The sequence below is a fragment of the Portunus trituberculatus genome, chromosome 46, assembly GCF_017591435.1.
Source record: "Portunus trituberculatus isolate SZX2019 chromosome 46, ASM1759143v1, whole genome shotgun sequence".
Taxonomy (NCBI): domain Eukaryota; kingdom Metazoa; phylum Arthropoda; class Malacostraca; order Decapoda; family Portunidae; genus Portunus; species Portunus trituberculatus.
The window spans coordinates 9,553,707-9,576,557 of NC_059300.1; the positions used below are offsets into that span (position 1 = coordinate 9,553,707).

A 22,851-nucleotide genomic window follows, 5' to 3' on the forward strand; every position below is an offset into this window, starting at 1 on the left:
TATAGAAACGTGTCACGGCACTCTAGGTTTTAACATGAAGTTTTGGATGAGGAAAGCGTAAAAATATTGGGAAGGAGATGCCTAAATAAGCAATTTGGGTGCTGTTCTGAGTGTGAGATTTAGGAAATGCCGAGGTGATGACAGGCAGCGGTAACTATACAGCCTCAGTAAATAATTCAGCTTCCGTGTGGATCAAGCTTATAAGGTCACCGCTGCCTATTTTAAGAAGACTGGTCAGTAGGAAGTAGCTTGACGCTTTATTCCCTCCTGGGAAAGATTACTCCCTCTCATATCATCAATAATGTAAGTGTGCTGCGGGTTGCCTCGTGCATCAGTTTAAACGCCACTATCTATCCTGGAGAGGGTGAAGTAGCAGTATCATTCTAGTAACTCATGATTCCAAGGACGAAAGTAACAACTGAAGATTCTAACAAGCAATTTCATAACACGTTTCATTGGTCTATTTTCATTTTCAATAACACAAAATACTTTTTAGTTTGATAATCAATAAGAGGTCGGCGATAATACAATAAGGTTTCCCGCGGAGACACTATATCTTGCTTTAGATTAAAGGCGATACAACAATGAACGCTTACAGCCTCGTACTCTTCCATGCTTTGCTCTTTCATTAAGACTGAGATGATCAGTTTTATCATCAAGGGGTATTTTTTCTCAATGACAAATCTGAATCTTTATAAAAATCGCTAATAAATTCATGTAAACATATATAATATCCCAAATAACTCAGTGTAAACTAAATATAAAACATAGGTTTGGAATATTGGAACATCGGAAAAGGTGTTAAGACTCTCTACGTAGCCATCCACTGGAGCCTGTGTGAAATAATGGATTGGAGAGTGATGGTTACTATTAGGGTTATACAAATATAAATAAAACATTACACAATGCTACAATGAGGAACACAGTACTTTTTAATACGTCCACACCTGGCACATCAAACAGTTACACATTACTACACAAGGAAGATAGTATTACGTGACAACCAATTTCTTGTGACGACCCGTGACGCTCTATACAATTATCTTACATCATCACACACATAACCGCAGATTACGGAAGGGAAGAACAGGCTCGGCAATGTGACTTGAACACGCACGTAAAGGGAGGCCAGGTCACACACGCGCCCTGCCTGCAATACATGTCTTGGAAGCGCATGTTTTTATCAGAGAACAAGCGCCGCGACCTCGTTCCTTTGTCTCTTGCTCATAAGCTGCCGTGAAGGAGATGCAAAGGAAAAGTGATGTAAAGATAAAGTTTGCTGTTCAGGGGATGGTGCTTAACGTGCTGGTGGTGGTGATGGTAATGATGGCGATGCTGGAAATGGTGATGGTGGTGGTGGTGACAATAAGTAGTGGCATTATTAATAGTAGTATAGTAGAGGTAGTGGTATAGTAATTTGTTATGGAGAAGCGTCTGGTGCGGGTGAGGAAGAAAAAGGGCAGCCACGTGGAACTGAAGTCATGTCAACGATCGGTTTTCTCGCTCTCCTCCTCTCCGTGTGCACGAGAAAGACTGCTGACCTTACGAGGTGACGCAGGCGAGGCGACCCAAACGCTGATGTAATCTGGACCTCCGGGAAGCGTGACTTTCTGTCTTTCTCATCTATGTAAACACGAAATTGAATGAATTTTAGATTTTGCTGGTGCAGGAAATGTTCGGGAAAATTATTCCATCCTGCTCCAGCGAAAGTCGAAGGAAACTTTCACAAGACGACTATTTCTGGCGTCACTTGATTTTTTTTTCTGGGGAAGTGTGCGGTGAGGAAGAGACGTACACAAGAAGAATTCCTTAATGCAAAAATAGAGAATGACGCAACTGGTGACTTAACGTTCATGATTGAGGAGCGGCGTCAGGAAGGCTTGTGTCTAGACAAAGATTAAAAGAAGTGCGAGCTAATAAGTGGTAGAAAAGCATGATTTCTGCTCGGTAAATCAACTGTGAGAGGAGGAGGAGGAGGAGGAGGAGGAGGACAAGGAGGATTATGTAGAAAAAAATTAACAAACATGTAAATTAAAAGAAAAAAAAATACAACAACTGAAGATCAAAGGGTTCATTAAAGAAAACAAGACAACACTCCTCAACACAGCGCCGCGAAACACCACAGAGCTTTGAGTGTTGACCTAAATACAAAAAGCAAGGGAAACAAAAACTGTCTTTGATCACGCACGCAGAAGACATAGGCTTAAGAGCAAGGAATTAATTATGGAATACGTTAATCCAGGACAACCCAAAATAAAGAACAGGACGATGAACCCAAGGCGAAAGAAAAAGAAGAGTCAGGTGTGGGATGGAGTGTGATTAGAGGTGTATTCTTGAAAGTGTTTTTTTTTTCCCCTAATAGCTGGACTTGTATTACTGAAGGGGAATCTGAGAGTAATTTCTTTGATTACCAGAACACTCAGTAATCTTGAAATGGAATATGAAGGAATGTTTTTTTTTTTTTCTCATAACTGGAGCTGTGTTCTTGAAGGAGGTTATGAAGATGCATAGTTGATTATCAGGAGGGTACGGGAAATGTGTGCCCTCTACTCCATTACATACTTTAAGATGAAGAAAGTATTGTGACAAGAAAACCTCCAAAGAGTGATGTGGTTTGAGGTCAGTCACATTATATCAACACACCAGGAATTTGTCAGGTATGCACAGAATGCTTCGGGCTACGATGACTTATTGCTACCAGGTAAAAAAAATAAAACCCATAACTCTCATACCTGTGAGTAACGAGCCAAAACAACCACTGTGGCTAAGGGTCATCATGACAAACGACTGTACCATGACGAGCAAATAAAACCTCCCTATACTGATGACTTTCTATATATTTTCTTTTATTTTTCTTTTGTAAGAGAGGCAGCGGACAAAGAAAAGAAAAGACTGGTAAGAGCAAAAAGCGATAGGGAGAAAAAAGAAAAGGTTCATTATTTCTTTACGATCCCAAAAAGCGACCATTACGACTCAAGATAACCACGAAAACACGACTCTCAGGTGACGACTCGCCAAGTAAAACACACGATATATATATATATATATATATATATATATATATATATATATATATATATATATATATATATATATATATATATATATATATATATATATATATATATATATATATATATATATATATATATATATATATATATATATATACTCACCAAATGACAAAAAGAAAAAAAAAAAAGAAAAAACGGTACATACGACCCGACTTCCACGACCATCAACGTCCGACTATAATAACACAAAGGAACCAACCACACTGACTCTTACAAAATGCATGTCTGACCTGATGAAAATGTAAAAACTGGCTGAATAATAGAGAGAAAATGGAATGTGTTTACGTAGATGGAGTTGCCTTTCTTCCTCCATTCCCAGCCCTTTAGTATCCTCTCTTCCTTTCTACGCCTCCGTCCTTTTCTCCCTTCCTTCCTCCCTCCCTCCCTCCCTCTCTCCCTCTCTTTCCAGCTCCTCCTTTCATTTTCATTCACTTTCCTTGCCGCCTACATGCCACCTTCCTGTCTGCTTCCTCTACCTACGCGACTCTCTCTCTCTCTCTCTCTCTCTCTCTCTCTCTCTCTCTCTCTCTCTCTCTCTCTGTGTGTGTGTGTGTGTGTGTGTGTGTGTCCTACTTTGTTTAAAAGACTTGTTTTGCACTTAAATGAGATAATTGTGAGCACGCGAATTGCCTCGAGTCTGTGTGTGTGTGTGTGTGTGTGTGTGTGTGTGTGTGTGTGTGTGTGTGTGTGTGTGTGTGTGTGTGTGTGTGTGTGTGTGTGTGATTTTGTCCAACTTCATACACAACCACACTCTCTCTCTCTCTCTCTCTCTCTCTCTCTCTCTCTCTCTCTCTCTCTCTTTCGTAATCCTCTCGAAAGGTCACTACTCTTCCTACAATGATAAATAACCACAACAAATCCAATAAGCCCTTCGGAGTCACCCGGGAATAAGAAGAACAATTTTATCATCATTCTCATCATCACGCACTTTACTTCGCTCATACCCACACTCTTAAACATTTCGCCTGTAGTGAATAAAATAATGATAATACTGAAGGAAGTTTGGGTACATAGTAACGAAATATATAGATAAAAAACAAAATAAGTAAGTAAATAAAAAAACACATATAGTTACACACATAAACGCACACACACTAAAAATAAAGTAAAAAAATAATAAATTTGTGTGATTCAGTAAAGTTATCAAGATAAGGGAATGACAAAAAAAAAAAAAAAAAAAAGAGGATCCTGACGTCATTTACACGAGCATTCCTTAAAAATAATACATGTGTCCTTCTTTATAAATACACTTTTCTGCGTCTCCTCTTTTCCCAGGTGAGCATTTCCTTTACCTGTTCTAATAAGTTGGCAAATAGCAGAGAGAGAGAGAGAGAGAGAGAGAGAGAGAGAGAGAGAGAGAGAGAGAGAGAGAGAGAGAGATCTATATGTAGCAAGTGACTGAACCTTGACACCCCAGCCAGGTAATTACAAAGGTGGGCGTAATTTATATACCTGTTACCTGTTACCTTTTTGTGGTCACGAACCTTTCATGTGTGTGTGTGTGTGTGTGTGTGTGTGTGTGTGTGTGTGTGTGTGTGTGTGTGTGTGTGTGTGTGTGTGTGTGTGTGTGTGTGTGTGTGTGTGTACTTGCGTCACTGTTCACCTGCCCTCTAATAATACACTCAGTGACAATATTAATTTACCGGTGAGGGTTTTGTTGCCCAGTAATCTAATTTGTGGATTATCCTTACACACGCAGTTATTAGGGAGTTAAATTCGGAAGAAGGGAGAGAGGGGAAGGAGAAAAAACGAGGTAGAGGAGGAGAGAATAGGAGAAACAGACAGGAGGCGTTGAAAGATTCATGAGAGTGTGAGGAGGGAGGTCTCATGTTTTATACCTTCCTCACCTTCCTTTCTGAATTATTTACGTCTCCTTGTTGAGATGGTGGAGCCCAACACGAAGAGCAGTGTGTGTGTGTGTGTGTGTGTGTGTGTGTGTGTGTGTGTGTGTGTGTGTGTGTGTGTGTGTGTAGCCTAGCTTTTCTAACTCTTATTCCGGATGTAAATTTAGCTTTATCGTGAACAGAGCACGAGTGGCTGTATCCCCTTGTAAGAATCAGCATCAGTTAATCAGTATATCTATTCACCATCCATCCACAATCAATCTTTTCTATTTGTCCACTCTATAATTAACTATCTATTTCCGTTTTCAATGCCGTCAGTGCTTTGGTCACATGATACTGGGTTTCCCTTCGCCACATACACCACCACGATAACTGCAACTACGTAACAAAAGGAAATTATTCAGTCACGCTCATTAGTAGCGTAACTTATACTGTGTTCAGCTCTTTTCCTTAATAAGTTTTCTGATTTAATGTTAATCTCCTGAAATAATTTGACAGCTCATGGATTTTAAAGTGATGAAAGGATTTATGGTAGAGAAAAATCGCTCTACTCATCGTAACTGAATGTGAAAGGTTGTTCGACTTCTAACCACGATTGTACCTGATATGCAAATTTTGAAATAATTGTGGAATACGATAAGATACCAAAGAGACTGAAAAGAAAAAATATACCAAGAAAAAAGCTGACACGAGACTATGAGATAAAGAACACACTAAAAAGAACACTAAGAAATTAAACACAAAAAAAAATAAACCCGACACAAGACTAGGTGATAAAGAAAACAGTTAAAAAGACATCAAGAAACACTGTCACACGACTAAACACACTGAGAAGAAATCAAACAGCCACTACCAAAGAGTTCAGGGGAATAAAACCACTAAACCTGCCATAGTAGTCCGGCTGTAGCTCTCACCGGGGACAGAGTACAGTGCTCCTACGGTGACATGATGGTGCAGCAATGGACGGTGAAACACGAGCAAATCAAGGCATTTATTCGTCTGTAGAATTATTTAGTGCTTGTGACCCGAATCGATGTATTCTATGTGGTTTAAAAAGAGTACAGGGATGTTATCTTGTGTAATAAAGATAGAAAATCAGAGAATACGATGAAAAATGAAGCATATGACGATGGGAGGCACATAACAGCATTTTGTGTATAACGTATGTATGAGGGTACGTATGTATGTTTGTGTGAGGATCTAGTAATACTTATAGTGTACATATAAGGGCAGGTGGACGGCAGGTATATTCGTACATACACATAGAGACAAATAGACGTGACTCACGCAGCCTGAATCATGAATAATAAAAGCAAACAGATATAAAGAAAGATAACTGGAACGAGAAAGAGAGAGAGAGAGAGAGAGAGAGAGAGAGAGAGAGAGAGAGAGAGAGAGAGAGAGAGAGAGAGAGAGAGAGAGAGAGAGAGTTAATTAAACATGGACAAAGGCAGGTAGATAAACACAAAGAACTGGTGGACGAGATCGGAACTTCATACAGAAAACACTGGCTTCACTCATCCACGAAACTGGTTCACTCGATTCTCAGTAAATTGGGTAACTGTCATCCAGCGCACCAGTCCATGGCCAGAGCTCCCAGACTCGTAAATCATGTATAGCAGATTCTACACGTGGATGACAGATGCGCTCCAACATACACACTTACGTACACACACAAATAATTCATGGCCTCACATTGCACGGGACAACAACACTGGCACCGCGTCTATATCACATAAAGTTTGGATAGCGCCACTCCAAGTTCATTACGTAGAGCTTACTTTAAGGCATCTGCTGTTTGAATTGTTTACGACACTGGAGGAAATGTGAAACTGAATTACAGAAGGTTGAAATATATAATGAATTTTATTATGATAGTCTACGTTTATCAGCTTTCCTTGTTATTATTTCAGTTGTAATTGTAATATACTGCCAGTCTACTCTCTCTCTCTCTCTCTCTCTCTCTCTCTACTCACAACACCGTGCCGGTCTGAGCCACTGCGCCACACACCTGCGTGAGGAAAAGAGAGAGAAAAGTGTTAATTACATACATTTACAATCAACTGCAGGAAAATTATCAGGCAGGAAAAGGGCGCCATGACTCCTATATCATGTTGGGCCGGCAGCACCAGTTGTAGTGATAGTAGTGGTGGTGGAAGTAGTAGTAGTAGTAGTAGTAGTAGTAGTAGTAGTAGTAGTAGTAGTAGTAGTAGTAGTAGTAGTAGTAGTAGTAGTAGTAGTAGTAGTAGTAGTAGTAGTAGTAGTAGTAGCGGTAATAAAAGTAGTAGTGGTAGTGGTGGTAGATGTAATAATGATAGTGGTAGTAGTAGTAGTAACAGTGGTAGTAGTAGTGGTGGTGGTGGTAGATATAGTAATGACAGTGGTAGTAGTAGTAGTAATAGTGGTAGTGGTAGTAGTAATAGTGGTAGTGGTAGTATTAATATTAGTAATAGTAGTAATAATAGAAGTAGTGTTGGTATTATTATTATTATTATTATTATTATTATTATTATTATTATTATCATTTTGTTAACAGTAGTAGTAGTAGTAGTAGTAATATTATTGGTACTATTGTAGAAGAGAAAATTGTAATGAAAGTAATGACATCAGTATAAAATAAGAAATTTTTTCGTATTTAGAACAGTGGTAGTGATCAAACAAAGAAAGAACACACACACACACACACACACACACACACACACACACACACACACACACACACACACACACACTAGTAACGAGTAGAACAAACAAAAATTAACGACAACAACAGAAAATACACACACCCATAAAAAAAAAACATAAAAAAAAGTAAAATAATTAAAATGACACACTAAGCACATGACAACACACACACACACACACACACACACACACACACACACACACACACAAGCTCCAAAAAAACACACAAACACAAACAACCATAAGATAAATAACTCAATAACCTGTTTTCTTTACCAACTTCTCCTAAACACCTTAAATCTTACGAAAAAAAAGGAGAGAGAGAAAAAAAATGTCCCCACCATAAACACATATTCTAATTGCTTAAAACTGTAGGTAGTTCGTGCGAAACAGACATGAATATAAAACACTAAAGGAGAGTAGTGAGTGAAGGCAGCAGTGTGCATTAAAATGGCACGTAGAGGGGCTCGTTCAGCGGCGGTGGAAGGCAAGTCACCCAGGGCAACTTAATTAAGTTCAGGCTGGCAGGAAGGAGTGGAGAAAGGGAGGGAGAAAGTGATGAGGGAGAGGAGAAGAGAATGGAGGTGAAGTAGGTATTGGACAAAGGGGAGGAATAAGGGAAAGGTGGGATGTGTTATGAAAGGATGGGAGGAGGAGGAGGAGGAGGAGGAGGAGGAGGAGGAGGAGGAGGAGGAGGAGGAGGAGGAGGAGGAGGAGGAGGAAGAGGAAGGGAAGGTGTTAAAAGGAATGAGGCGAAGCAAGGTGCGGCAGATTAGATTGGGGGAAGGAAGGAAGGGAGGGAGGGAGGAAGGAAAGAAGGAAGGAAGGAAGGTTTGCATGGCCTGGAGTGAATGGCGGCTGGATAAAAGAGAGAGAGAGAGAGAGAGAGAGAGAGAGAGAGAGAGAGAGAGAGAGAGAGAGAGAGAGAGAGAGTACTGCTTTCACGTGTTATTCCCATGAGGGGGGATCGAGCCAGCAAAAAGGGAGGCGAGAGTTCGTGTGGTCATGTTTACCTCTGAGAGAGGTGCCAGGCGGGTTCTTAGCGCAGCGTTGTTTTGTTAAGGTGACTGTGTTTACCTTCACTGACGGCAAGGGAAAGAAAGGAGGTTAGGAGAGGGAGTCAGGGGTAGACAAAGGAAGGGACACGAGGGGCTGGCAAAGTGGCGAATAAGTGAAAGAAAAATATACGTCGCGTAACTAAAAAGAAAATAAATGACTTCAAAACACACACACCTGTTGAGTGCAAAAACTTTGGGGATTAAATCATGAAAGAATGTAAAAATAAATCCTTCGCTGTTATCAGCAAAATTATACTAAAGAAACACTAGGACACGACACAGATAATTATGCACTTGTCTCTTCTTTTCGTGCCTTTTCTTTTTAGTATTTTCATCATTTACACCATCGTCTCTTTGTGCGTGGAAGTCTCCTACCTGCCTGCCTTATCTAGCTAAGTGAGTATTAAATCTCTTCCTTAACACTTCATAGCTGTATTATTAACGATGCAGCAAAGAATATAGGGCAGGTCTGATTCTAACTTTGTGTGTGTGTGTGTGTGTGTGTGTGTGTGTGTGTGTGTGTGTGTGTGTGTGTGTGTGTGTGTGTGTGTGTGTGTGTGTGTGTATGGCAGTGAAGATAATGCACATGTGGTATGAAGCGTGTGGTGAAGTGGCGTTGGTGAGTGAATGGATGGAGAGGTGGTGAGTGCTTTAAGTCCCCAGCCTCATCCTCTTCGGGGTTACCTGCGCAGGATGTTTGAAGCGAGGCTAATGACGAGGAAGCGTGTCTCCTAACGATGTAGTCCTTAAGTAGCAGGACTCTAAGGAGATTACTTTAAAAATTCCTACACTCTCTTGTCAAGCTACCTACCTATACACACACACACACACACACACACACACACCGCGTAGTGTAGTGGTTAGCACGCTCGACTCAGAATCGAGAGGCCCGGGTTCGAGTTCCGGCGCGGCGAGGCAAATGGGCAAGCCTTTTAATGTGTGGCCCCTGTTCACCTAGCAGTAAATAGGTACGAGATGTAACTCGAGGGGTTGTGGCCTCGCTTTCCCGGTGTGTGGAGTGTGTTGTGGTCTCAGTCCTACCCGAAGATCGGTCTATGAGCTCTGAGCTCGCTCCGTAATGGGAAAGACTGGCTGGGTGACCAGGAGGAGACCGAGGTGAATTACACACACACACACACACACACACACACACACACACACACACACACACACACACACACACACACACACACACACACACACACACACACACACACACACACACACACACACACACACACACACACACACACACACACAGGGGTATTCGGTAGTAATTCCTCCCACAAGTTCTCGGTAAATACGGCTCTTTGATCTCACTTGAATTAATGACCATGTGTGTGTGTGTGTGTGTGTGTGTGTGTGTGTGTGTGCAAACAGTAGCTGCCTAAAATGTATATAGTGTGTCTGACAAAATGACTTCGTATCACATTAGGTAATTATGGCAACACATAAACCACGCCACGGAGACCTTGCTACATAATGAGACAGGTAAAGAGCGTTTCCAAAAATAGCAATGGTGAAGCTCACTTTAAATTGAGTCATCCCGCCAGACAAACTCTCTCTCTCTCTCTCTCTCTCTCTCTCTCTCTCTCTCAGTACTGATTTTCACAGCACAACTGGGATCTAAGAATGGATCGATAAATAAATGCAAAAGAGAAATTGTTATGATATAGAAAACACAATACCCGTACTTGAAGCTGCAAAGGAATCAATAAGTAACAAAATCTTATGTTGGTATAAATGACAAGTTATCGCTTCCCTCCTTTCATTCAGTTTCGTGCGACCACTACCCAAACTACTACCACCACTGTCCTAAATTCTTCATTAGCGGAAACCTCCATGAATCATTCACGTAAAAACTCTGAAGTCTTAACCTCGATAACCACTCTGGCTGAATAACCCATAAATCCACAGAAATAGAATCTAAAACCCTCTTCCATTAACTCGAGTAGCTTTGCCGAAGTGACCTGGATGGCCTGAATAAGACATAGAGAGCGCGGTCGGGAAGTAAACGATGGTGCGCAGTAGGGATGAAAGGTGAACTCCAGTGACCTCACACGTTTTGGCGTGGGTCTCGACGTTTCCTGGCTCAGCGATACATTACTTATGAATGTCCCGACCAAGTGGCATCCCTTGTCAAGCCATCACCTCTGTATTTCCTGTGAGAGTTTTCCTTGGTTCAAACTTCTCATGTATTATTTCAATGATTACTCTTTGTTGGGAGTTTTCTTCCTCCTTCCTCCGAAGACTTTATGCATTATTTCTGCGGCACTTTGAGTGTCTTTCCAACTTCTCCATTCCCTTCGTATTGTCCACATTTTCACTTTTTCTGTAACATTTTCTATCGGACACTGAATTTTTTGCAACTGGCTTTGGATTACACAGTGTTATCTTTTTTTTTCACATACATATATTTTTCCATTTCTATTTTGCTCCATATTTGACCTAAAACTCCAAAAGAACTATTTTCTCTCCTCTCCCTCACATATTTTTCACCTTTCCATCTAGACCAGGGAAAGCTTCACACAACATTCTCTTTAATTACACTTACTTACACAGCCCACACGGAGGCCCCAAGGCAGTAGTTTGGAAACATTATGGCTGCCTCAGATTATTATCATGTTGTCCAGAGGAGAGCCTTAGAAAATTACTATGCATATATTTCTCCAAGATTAAAGCTGAAGAAATACACAATCTTTATATCCACTGCTAAGAAAAGCAAGCAAGTCATATGTACTCGCCATATTTGCAGCTAAAAATAAGTTAAATAACCACCAGAATATTCTGACATATTACGAAATGGCATAATGCTCAGTTAATATAAGCACATGTGTCCTTAGCTTACATAAACTTTGGGATCATTGCTTTGAAAGGAAAAGAACAAAAGGCAACACACACTAAAACACACCTGGGGGGTATACCTGGCTGGCTCCACCTCGTTATTTTCACTCCCCTTCCCTCCCACTCCGATTCCCATAACTCCTTCCAAGAACACCCTCATCTTTCTCCACAATGAGTTTATCCTTCCATTACCTCCACTCATTACGGAGCTTCATAACACCTGTCCGCTCTTCAATAACATTCTCCCACCTCTAACCTCTCTTGCCTCTCGCTGCCACGTCAACCACGTCACAACTTTCAACGCAGCCTTCTTACTGTTACTGTATCATAAGCATTATTATCTTTATTCTCATTATTATTATTATTATCATTATTATTACTTTTATTATCATTATTATACGTACTATCATTACTACGACCATCACTAAATTTACCACCACTACCATCACTAATATTACTAGTAATACTACTATTACTCTTAGTATTGCTATTACAGGCACTGGTATTAAAATCTGAAATGTTATTTACTTGAAAAAACACACACACAAAAAAAAAATATATATATATATATATATATATATATATATATATATATATATATATATATATATATATATATATATTTAGTGTCGGAGTTTATATATATATATATATATATATATATATATATATATATATATATATATATATATATATATATATATATATATATATATATATATATATATATATATATATATATATATATATATATATATATATATATATATATATATATATATATATATATATATATATATATATATATATATATATATATATATATATAAATATATATATATATATATATATATATATATATATATATATATATATATATATATATATATATATAAACTCCGACACTAAATTCTGTGTGCGCATAATAAAAAGAAATTGTGTTAAAGAGAGAAATATAGAGATAGAAAGCTAGCTATATATATATATATATATATATATATATATATATATATATATATATATATATATATATATATATATATATATATATATATATATATATATATATATATATATATAGAGAGAGAGAGAGAGAGAGAGAGAGAGAGAGAGAGAGAGAGAGAGAGAGAGAGAGAGAGAGAGAGAGAGAGAGAGAGAGAGAGAGAGAGAGAGAGAGAGAGAGAGAGAGAGCATGTAGGTAATCTAAATATTTTTCTTTTATTTTTTAGGTAATGGACGGCTTAATCATTCCATCACCCGTGAGATTGACGAAACGCACAGTCTAATGAGGACCGCGTTGGTAGGCCTTCATAATTTGCACATTGTAAGTCAACAACATTAGAACAAATTAGGTTAAGCTTTCCACACAGAACGTAATAAAGCAAAGGGGAGAGAATAAGTGTAGGTAAAGGTAATTCATGCTACCCTATGATAGCGTAAGTGTCTGTGTGTGTGTGTGTGTGTGTGTGTGTGTGTGTGTGTGTGTGTGTGTGTGTGTGTGTGTGCTACTGTACCTCATCAAAATAACAAGGACAATGCAATATATCGACGTTATATCCCGGGACAACAGAAATGCCCATCACGAAATGTGCGCGTGAATATATAACAATGTTTTCCTCCCTAGGTTCTTTGCGCATATTGCATGAAGGGGTCAGGGACAGCTGGGGCATTGAGGGACGACAGAGGGCTACAAAAGCGAGAGGAACAAATGAGGGAGAGCGGGATTGAGAGAAAAAGAGGCACAAGGGAAGGAAAGACGGAATACAAACTGAGGGGAATGAATGAAAGAGTGCGCAAGTGGAGGTTAGGAACACGAGGGAGGGAAGGAAGACAGACACAGTGAGAGGAATGAATTGGAGACTACACCACTGAAAAAAAACCCAAGGTATGAGGGAAAAGAGAGATGCAAAGTGAAATGAACAAGTGAGAGACTGTGAGAATGTGAGGCAAGGGATACAATGTAGGAAAGGGAGGATATAAAACAAGAAATGAGAAAGTACATGAGTGAAAGATACAAAAACAAGAAAACAATGACCAAAATGCAAATGTAAACTGAAGTTGGCTCAAAGGAAACTGTTCTAGGGAAGCTCTTACGTGACTGATAAGATAAGTGGAGAGTGGACTTGTAATGGACAGGAAAATAAATTATAGTGGTGAGAAATAATGATGAGTGATGATGTGCAAATGATAATGGATGCGGTGAATTTAAGTAATGGTATCCCGTAATCTACTCCCACACTCCCACTCCTCCTCATTATAATTCCTCTAATGTAAAGTACGGAGAAAGCCAAGAGCTAAATTTACACTAGACGGGAAGTAGGTAAACAAATTAAGAGTATGTCAAACTTTGCATAGTATAAAGATAGATATTTTTTGCACACACACACACACACACACACACACACACACACACACACACACACATACTCCTTGCTTTGATCTATCTTGTAAACTCACACACTCCAACTACGTTACCAGTTTAGGATATCTGTTTCTACTGAACCCTGCCAGAATTGTTACGGCCCGCCCGTAACATACTCCACTACCCTCATCTCCTCCGCTTGCTACCTCGTTCGCCACCTCTCCACCTCCCCTTCCACGTCACCGTCTCATGAACCTTCCACGTCACCGTCTCATAAACCCTCCACGTCACCGTCTCATGAAGCCCCGCTACTTGGATTCACGCGGCCCCATTCGACTCAAGCGGAAGTGTTAAGTGAGCTCCCTGATTTTTCGAAGTCAGTCGAGGTCAAGGCCTCAACCAGTGAACACAATGCTTTTTGGATTACCGTGGGATCCACATCACCCAGCACTTCACCACTGCTACACCTCATAAATATCACTTCCCCTCGTCCCGTTTTTTCCTCGTCCCGTTTTTTCCACATTGCCTCCATATAGGATTAGTATTATTGTTAGGTATTAAGTTGGGTTCTTTATTGTTGTATTTATTTCTGTGTTATATGTATATGTGTATGTCATTTTCATGTGTTTCATGTTATATCTCTATGTGTATGTCAGTTTCATTGTTAATGGGTTATTAAATAGCTTCTTAAGTGCCCCCTTTGCATATCCTCACCAGTTGAACCTGCAGTGTTTTTTTATTTTTTTATTGTTATTGTTCACCGGCTTCCCGATGCCAATCTTACCCATTTAACCGGTGAACGTAACAGTATGGACTCAAGTCATTCATCTCTCTCAAATGTAAACCTGAATACTTGTCCTTCACTCAAATCACTTTACTCTCCACATCACTAATTCACTCCATCCCTTTCCCTCCCCCTCTCTCTGCACTCGCTTATCGGTGTCCACACTTCCTCATTCACCGCCCCGCTGCTTCTCCCTCGTCAGGCAAGCCACCTACCAGGGCCTTCCCTCTACATCCCCCGGGAGCTTCAAAAAATTATGCTGCGTTGCCCAGCTCCCTCCTGTCACTCTGCAGCATTATGCAATCAATAAAACACCACCCTTCAGTCATGCACGAGAAAGAGAGAGAGAGAGAGAGAGAGAGAGAGAGAGAGAGAGAGAGAGAGAGAGAGAGAGAGAGAGAGAGAATATGTTTTGAGGTAATGAAATGTATATATCAAAAAAGTATTCTGAATTGACGTTTTTTTTTTTCATACAACTGTAAATAGTTTATTCCGTGAGAGCTGAAATGTTTGCCACATAATCGCCAGGTACACTCGCACCAACGAAATGTTCAGACACGCTTACAACATTAAACCTTTTTACTAACTCCCTACATATATGTAAAAGAAATGTGGAAAAAGCAGCAATCACACATCAAATACAAATAATCTGAAACACACACACACACACACACACACACACACACACACACACACGCCCGGTAGCTCAGTGGTTAGAGCGCTGGCTTCACAAACCAGAGGACCGGGGTTCGATTCCCCGGCCGGGTGGAGATATTTGGGTGTGTCTCCTTTCACGTGTAGCCCCTGTTCACCTAGCAGTGAGTAGGTATGGGATGTAAATCGAGGAGTTGTGACCTTGTTGTCCCGGTGTGTGGTGTGTGCCTGGTCTCAGGCCTATCCGAAGATCGGAAATAATGAGCTATGAGCTCGTTCCGTACGGTAACGTCTGGCTGTTTCTTCAGAGACTGCAGCAGATCAAACAGTGAAACACACACACACACACACACACACACACACACACACACACACACACACACACAGACACACACATCAGAAAATTTATTTCCAACAGCAATCAATCACGAAATACGTCGAGATATGAGATTAAGCACTCAACACACACACACACACACACACGTGCATCATTATTGATTAACGAGGTCACAGTTCTACTAACCGGGATCTGAAAACGCAAATTTCACCCACACGATAATGAATTCAAAGAAGCGAAAGGCAGCGGGTAATGTTCCCTGCTCAATGCGACACAGCCAATCAACAGTAGCATGCACGTGACAAATAATCCCTCACCAGTGGTGGAATGTAACCTGGCTGGCTGGTGGGACAAGGGAAGGACCTGGCGTGTTCACAGGTGTCCATGAGAGAGAGAGAGAGAGAGAGAGAGAGAGAGAGAGAGAGAGAGAGAGAGAGAGAGAGAGAGAGAGAGAGAGAGAGAGAGAGAGAGAGAGAGAGAGAGAGAGAGAGAGAGAGAGAGAGAGAGAGAGAGAGAGTAATGAAACAAACGGATATTGCCTAAGTTTAGATGTATGTATAACGAAACAAATAAAGGGAGTGTAGTTCTGCTGATAAATAAACAAGTAAGAAATGTTTGGTTATACTCCTTCTATAGGTAGATAAAATTAAACATGCTGGAAAAATCTAGCTATACATGTATTAATATCGAAACAAAGAGAGTCTACTTCTACAGCCAAATGTATTGAAACAAGCTGCTGGAGGAAGTATTAAACACCTGCGGACATGATTATTTACTCCCATAGATGTATAGTTCTAATGTGGACCAGTACCAGTCTAACCAGTTCTGGTGGGGACCAATTCAGGGAGTGTTCTAAACTTACTATCAAAGCTACTTGTGATATCGATGAATGTCTCCATTTATGTCTCATAACTCAAGGGAGAAGTTACAGCATGCCCTCTAAAGACAACTCTTCTCCTCCACACAAAATTACTTGAACTTACTACTAATACACACACACACACACACACACACACACACACACACACACACACACACCCTTAACTCTCTCGGATCTGTAAGGGAACTGTGGCAACTAAGTGGTCCTTTTTTTTACGTTGCCTTTGCTTAACTTTCTCTTCTAATAAAAAAATAATGTTTAAGTAAAAAATAATGGATAAAGACGAAAATTCTCGGACAAATAAAATGAAACAAGTTAGAAAGACAAGTTATAAGGTACAGATAAATATAATGAAACATATAAACAGTCTAGTTGGAAGGGTAAATATAATGAAATAATTAAGGAGAATCTACTTCCACAGGTGAATATAATGAAACAAGGCTAATTTAGTGACGAAACTCCTAACATGACACTACTCAAGGTTATAAAAGCCATCCAGGCAGATTACTCCTACCAGCTCGGGAGGGATGGATAGGATAACATTTCCATACCACTTCACTCGTCCCACTCCCTTCCCTCTTTCCCATCCAATCACAAACTTCATTTTTTCTCTCTTTTTATCGTACATTCGTCATCTTGCGTGTTTCCCTATACTCTCCTCGATCATCATTTCCACCAGCTCATTCTTTTTCATTCTCTCTCTCTCTCTCTCTCTCTCTCTCTCTCTCTCTCTCTCTCTCTCTCTCTCTCTCTCTCTCTCTCTCTCTCTCTCTCTCTCTCTCTTACCAGCCATGTGTATTTCTGTTCCCTTTCCCTCATCATTATCCAGCACTTTATCTATATTCTGCCACTCTAACTTTTTCTCCAGTTTTAATTTCCTGTCTTTTAAGTGACATCGAAATCTACTTCTATGCCTACGCCTGCTGTCTCTCTCTCTCTCTCTCTCTCTCTCTCTCTCTCTCTCTCTGCAATCCAACAATGAGAGTCTAGCAGAGAGGGACGAAGGGAGAGAAAGACAGAGATGAACTAGAAACGTAGAATGAAGGCCGTGTCTATAATACATCGCGAAGGTATAGAGAATCTGCGTCTTTGTTCCCCGTGACACCAGAGGGAGGGCTGGCGGGTCTCCCTTGCGTTCCATTCATCAGGCAAGGGTCGGAAAGCATCGCCTGGGGAACAGCCCCTGTCACTCACCCTTCTCACTGCTCAGCTTTTCCTCTCGTCTCTCTTCCTTGCTCTCCTGTGCCACTTGCCTAACCCTTCTTCCATTCCTGGCTACGTCAAGTTTGGTTGCTACACGTGTTTATTTGACTATTCTAGGCGGTGCAGGGGCTAGGGATGTTGGGATAGTGAGGGATGGATTTAGCATTGGTAAGAGAGAGAGAGAGAGAGAGAGAGAGAGAGAGAGAGAGAGAGAGAGAGAGAGAGAGAGAGAGAGAGAGAGAGAGAGAGAGAGAGAGAGAGAGAGAGAGTAAGTGTAATGTTCTTTGTAAATACCGTAGAGTTTGTCACATCCCGACACACACCGCCCATCCGCTCCTTCCATTACTTTCCCTATTTGTTGTCATCTGAAATTTGACCTCGTCTCACTAGAGTCCAATCGAATTCCAATTCATCAAAGTTCACTTCACTTCACCGGTTGCGTAACATCATAAATGATGGGGGAACTGAATGACCCTTCACTGATTTCGTACCACGATTGGTAAATATCCACATTTAAGAATATTTTTTGATGTTAGATTTTGGAAGGTATAAAAATCTATCTATAGTAAGCAAATATTTTTCCACATTTTTTTCTCATGCTAGCTTTACATAATATTTTCCATAAGAATATATAAGAAGAATAGCTAGAAAACAAAATCAAGTCTTTCCTTATTTCCTCACCATCCAATCTTTAATACGTAATCATATGTACATTAATGCTGCTTTTAAACATGTGCATTACATTCATCTCTCTAAGAAAGACCGATAATAAAAAAACCCCTCAAAATCACGAACAACTTTACAAAAAATCACGTAACTCTCACTTCAAAGATATATAAAAGGAGAGAGAAAAAAAAAAAACACACACAATGATAACATGCATTTCCTTCATTTTTTTACACACGACAAATAAGAGGATGCATGTAAACTTTAATCTTAAAACCACATTCCCTTCTAGCACCCACAAACGCCTGCACAAACCATCCTAACACTACAGGAATGACAACACCATCCTTATATCTTCTGTAACTTACACAGATAAATGTATATAAATAGTTACCATTACCATTATTATTATCATTTTTTATTGTTATTATTACTATTATTATTATTATTATTATTACTAAACTATTTAATAAACTCTAAACTCTATTAACAGTGGAGCAACACCTATAATTCACCTAATTGACTTTTCTCCCTTCTCCCTTCACCCACCTGCGGCCACTGAAATTGCCCGTTCACCAGCACGAAATACCGCTTTCCCACCTTGTACCTGCGGCTTGAGGAGGGGAATGAAAGGGAAGAATGGGCATAACATTACCTGAGGGCTGAGGTAAATGTGAAGCGGGAAACGGTAAAGAGTATAATAGAGGTCAGTACCACTATTGGTGTGTGTGTGTGTGTGTGTGTGTGTGTGTGTGTGTGTGAGAGAGAGAGAGAGAGAGAGAGAGAGAGAGAGAGAGAGAGAGAGAGAGAGAGAGAGAGAGAGAGAGAGAGAGTCAGTATAAATATTTCTGCAAAACTTTCGAAAAAAAGGAAAAGAAAAAGGAAAACATGTTGCATTGTTAGTCTTAGTGATTGCACTTTTAACATTACAAAAAAAAAAAAAACTAGAGTGACTGCATACAATCCTTTCCATCACGTATAAAAAAAAATACAGAACACCAAAGACAATGCAAACTTTCACCATGTAACTGCAAATTGAAAAAAAATTTTTTACATACACTGATTCAAGACTCATGAAAAAAAAACTAAATCAATTTTTATTTTCACCAATGGACTTTACTATAAAGAATGATCGATCGCTGTAGATGTTGTTATTGATAGTCTCCTTGTTAAGATGATACAGGTACGTGGCTTTTCAACATTCCAGACGTGACAAGGCAGGTGTGAAGAGTGTCGTGACAGGAATGGGAATAAATTCAAGTCACAAAAGGAAGGAAATCAATCAAAGCAAGATCTGCACACAAGAGCTGCACAGTAATACGTAACAGTGTGTCAAAATATTATAGGAATTCAATACACGATACTGAGGGTTCGTGAAGTACAAGGAAATAAAAATGGGATAGTAAAATGGAAATTTCTAGGAAGCAGAAATAATATCATCAACTGCTTCGTTTTTCATGCATACATAAACGCACGCGCGTGCACACACACACACACACACACACACACACACACACACACACACACACACACACACACACACACACACACACACACATGAATAGAAAAATAAATAGATGAGTAAGAACAGATAAATGAATGAATAAATATAGGTAAATAAAAAATAGAATAACCAATACTCGACGTAATAAAAAATATCTAAGAAAGAAATAACAATAATATAATATCGTATATCATATCCTTCCAAGCCAGGTCTTAATCATAGAGGAAAGCAGAAATAATCCATATCGTGGCTTGAGAAACGGGTCACCTATCTCGTACCCTGGGGTGTGTGTTTTGTGCTTTGCGAAATTACCTGTTATCAGATATATGTCTTTAACCTCGTTTTCTTTATCACTCAGACGAGGAGAGTAGCAAAAACGCCCTACTCTCATTATCAAGGTTATTTCCCGGGATAGCCACACTGTATGCATATCTGGTTTTAATATTTTCCTGCAGCGTATATATCTTATTTTCTATGTTAAACCCACGTCCTCGTTTTCTGAGAGGTGCACAGTGTTCCCTTCAGGCGAGAGCAAAGATAAGAATAATATGTTTTTCATCCCTCCAACACAATCTTTTGACATCGGATCCCCTCTTCCTACACACACACACACACACACACACACACACACACACACACACACACACACACGTACACGCACCCTGACCCTTCTAATCCAAGTCTTTCATTCTCAGTTTCTTTCCCTCACACACGGAACTCCCACGCCTGCCTCCACTCGCGCCTCAAACACAACAGACGAGGCACTTCTCGAGGCTCCCACTGAAATCTCCAGGGGAACAATAGTTTTGCTCTCTCATGGTAGCGCGAGGCGAGTGTTGGTTTAACGAGTGAGGTAGGGAAGGAGTGCGAGACTCATGACTAAAATATGGGTCAGGAATTTCGTGGAGCGTAAAATTAAGGCAATAAACATGTCCTCAGTGCATATTTGCTTTTTAACTCAAGCACGAATGGAAGGAGACATGCGTTTTTACTTGTACTGTGTTAAGTAGGAAAAAATTTGCAAACAAGCACACGACACACACACGCACACACACACACACACACACACACACACACACACACACACACACACACACACACACACGTGCCTAAGGTAGAATGAGTGTTAGTGTGTGCAGTGTACGCATTATGTGTACACTAGAAAAAGAAAACAAAAAGAGAACATTAAGTCTCGCACATCCTCAAGATAAAAAGTAAACAGCAACAGAAAATACAACAATATCAACAACCTTAACAAAAAAAAAAAAAAAAAAAAAAAAATAACTACATAAAGAAAAAACGTTCAAACTTTGTAAGGGTAAGCTTTTATTCCAATCTTTGCATCACGTCACACACACACACACACACACACACACACACACACACACACACACACACACACACACACACACATACCAGCAGCATTATTGTTACCAAGACGCCTCATTTCACTGGTTCTCTTTATGATTTTCACAAAACTTTTTTTTTCACGAAACCCAAAGGTCATTCTGATCCATCCTTGCGCAGATTCCACACCCACAACGGCGCTCCTTTCACTGCCGCTACCTACACCTAATGCCGGCCTGGATTTTGAAAGATGTGGTCCTACTAACATTACCACCGATATGACGCAGGTAACGAACGCTATATTCTCGCTGATGAAATTACGTTATGCCTGAGATGACTTTTCTGAAGGTCGTGACAATCTAATAGAACTTCGTGGCAGTATGTTTACTATATATACGTTATCTCTCTATTTAGGTAAGGATCTCTCAACACATACGAATACAGTAACACAGACACACACACACACATTCATCCAGCCAGTCAGTCAGTAAATGATCGATCCAGCCTTCTTATCGACCACCATGCGTAATAAGAGCCGCCCTGTAGTGCCCTGCCATGATGCTGAGCCTCTGTCCTTTCCATCTCTCTCTCTCTCTCTCTCTCTCTCTCTCTGTGTGTGTGTGTGTGTGTGTGTGTGTGTGTGTGTGTGTGTGTGTGTGTGTGTGTGTGTGTGTGTGTGTGTGTGTGTGTGTGTGTGTGTGTGTGTGTGTGTGTGTGTGTGTGTGTGTGTGTGTGTGTGTGTGTGTGTGTGTGTGTGTGTGTGTGTGTGTGTGTGTGAGAGAGAGAGAGAGAGAGAGAGAGAGAGAGAGAGAGAGAGAGAGAGAGAGAGAGAGAGAGAGAGAGAGCCATTGCACACTCTTCACTCTGACATTATGTAATAAGTAACTTCGATAAAATGGCACCCGATACCACTACAACATCAAAACAAGTATAAAGAGCCACATTCCATTGAAATATATGTAACCTAAATCATATCCATAGCATTTCTACCAGTATATATACAACATGAATCCCCATATGGACAAATATCACGCTGGGTTTACGCATCAATTAATAAAGAACATGCTTCCCACGTCATTAGTAAAGATAACTTTTGGAACATAAGCCCTACAGTCCGTATTACAGATTTGTTAATTATAGGCACGTACTGCACTCCTCATTTCAATATCTCCCCAAAGTATTATGCATTGTATTACATCACTCTAGCCTTAAGGATATTTCAAGTGATAATAATGTGAATAGAGGATATTACATGAGATACATTCAATTAGGACCTTAGGTATTGTTAGTGTGTGTGTGTGTGTGTGTGTGTGTGTGTGTGTGTGTGTGTGTGTGTGTGTGTGTGTGTGTGTGTGTGTGTGTGTGGGCGTGCGTGTCAATTCCTGTCATTAGTTCATTATCCTCTGCGAGCGTGAAACAGAGCCATTATGTGTAAAATGCGCCAGTACAAAGTTACGCTCCGTCATACACTAATGCACGTCAACACCAACATCTGATTAAGGACGATGACATAATATCGAACTCCTTCGCTTCCCAAGTATTACACGGAAAACTCTTCAGCGGTGTCAACAAAGGATAGCCAGGCGCCAATGAGTGGAGTCTGTTGAGA

At 40.1% G+C, this 22,851-nt stretch overlaps 1 protein-coding gene and 1 non-coding gene across 24 annotated transcripts in view; one reads left to right on the plus strand and one right to left on the minus strand.

Moving 5' to 3' along the window:
• Positions 1-22,851, minus strand: part of LOC123519872 (potassium channel subfamily T member 2-like) — a 624,454-nt gene that overhangs the window by 174,485 nt on the left and 427,118 nt on the right. The window lies entirely within an intron of this gene.
• Positions 9,504-9,575, plus strand: Trnal-cag. Its single transcript has one exon. It is a non-coding gene; the product is annotated as a tRNA-Leu (tRNA).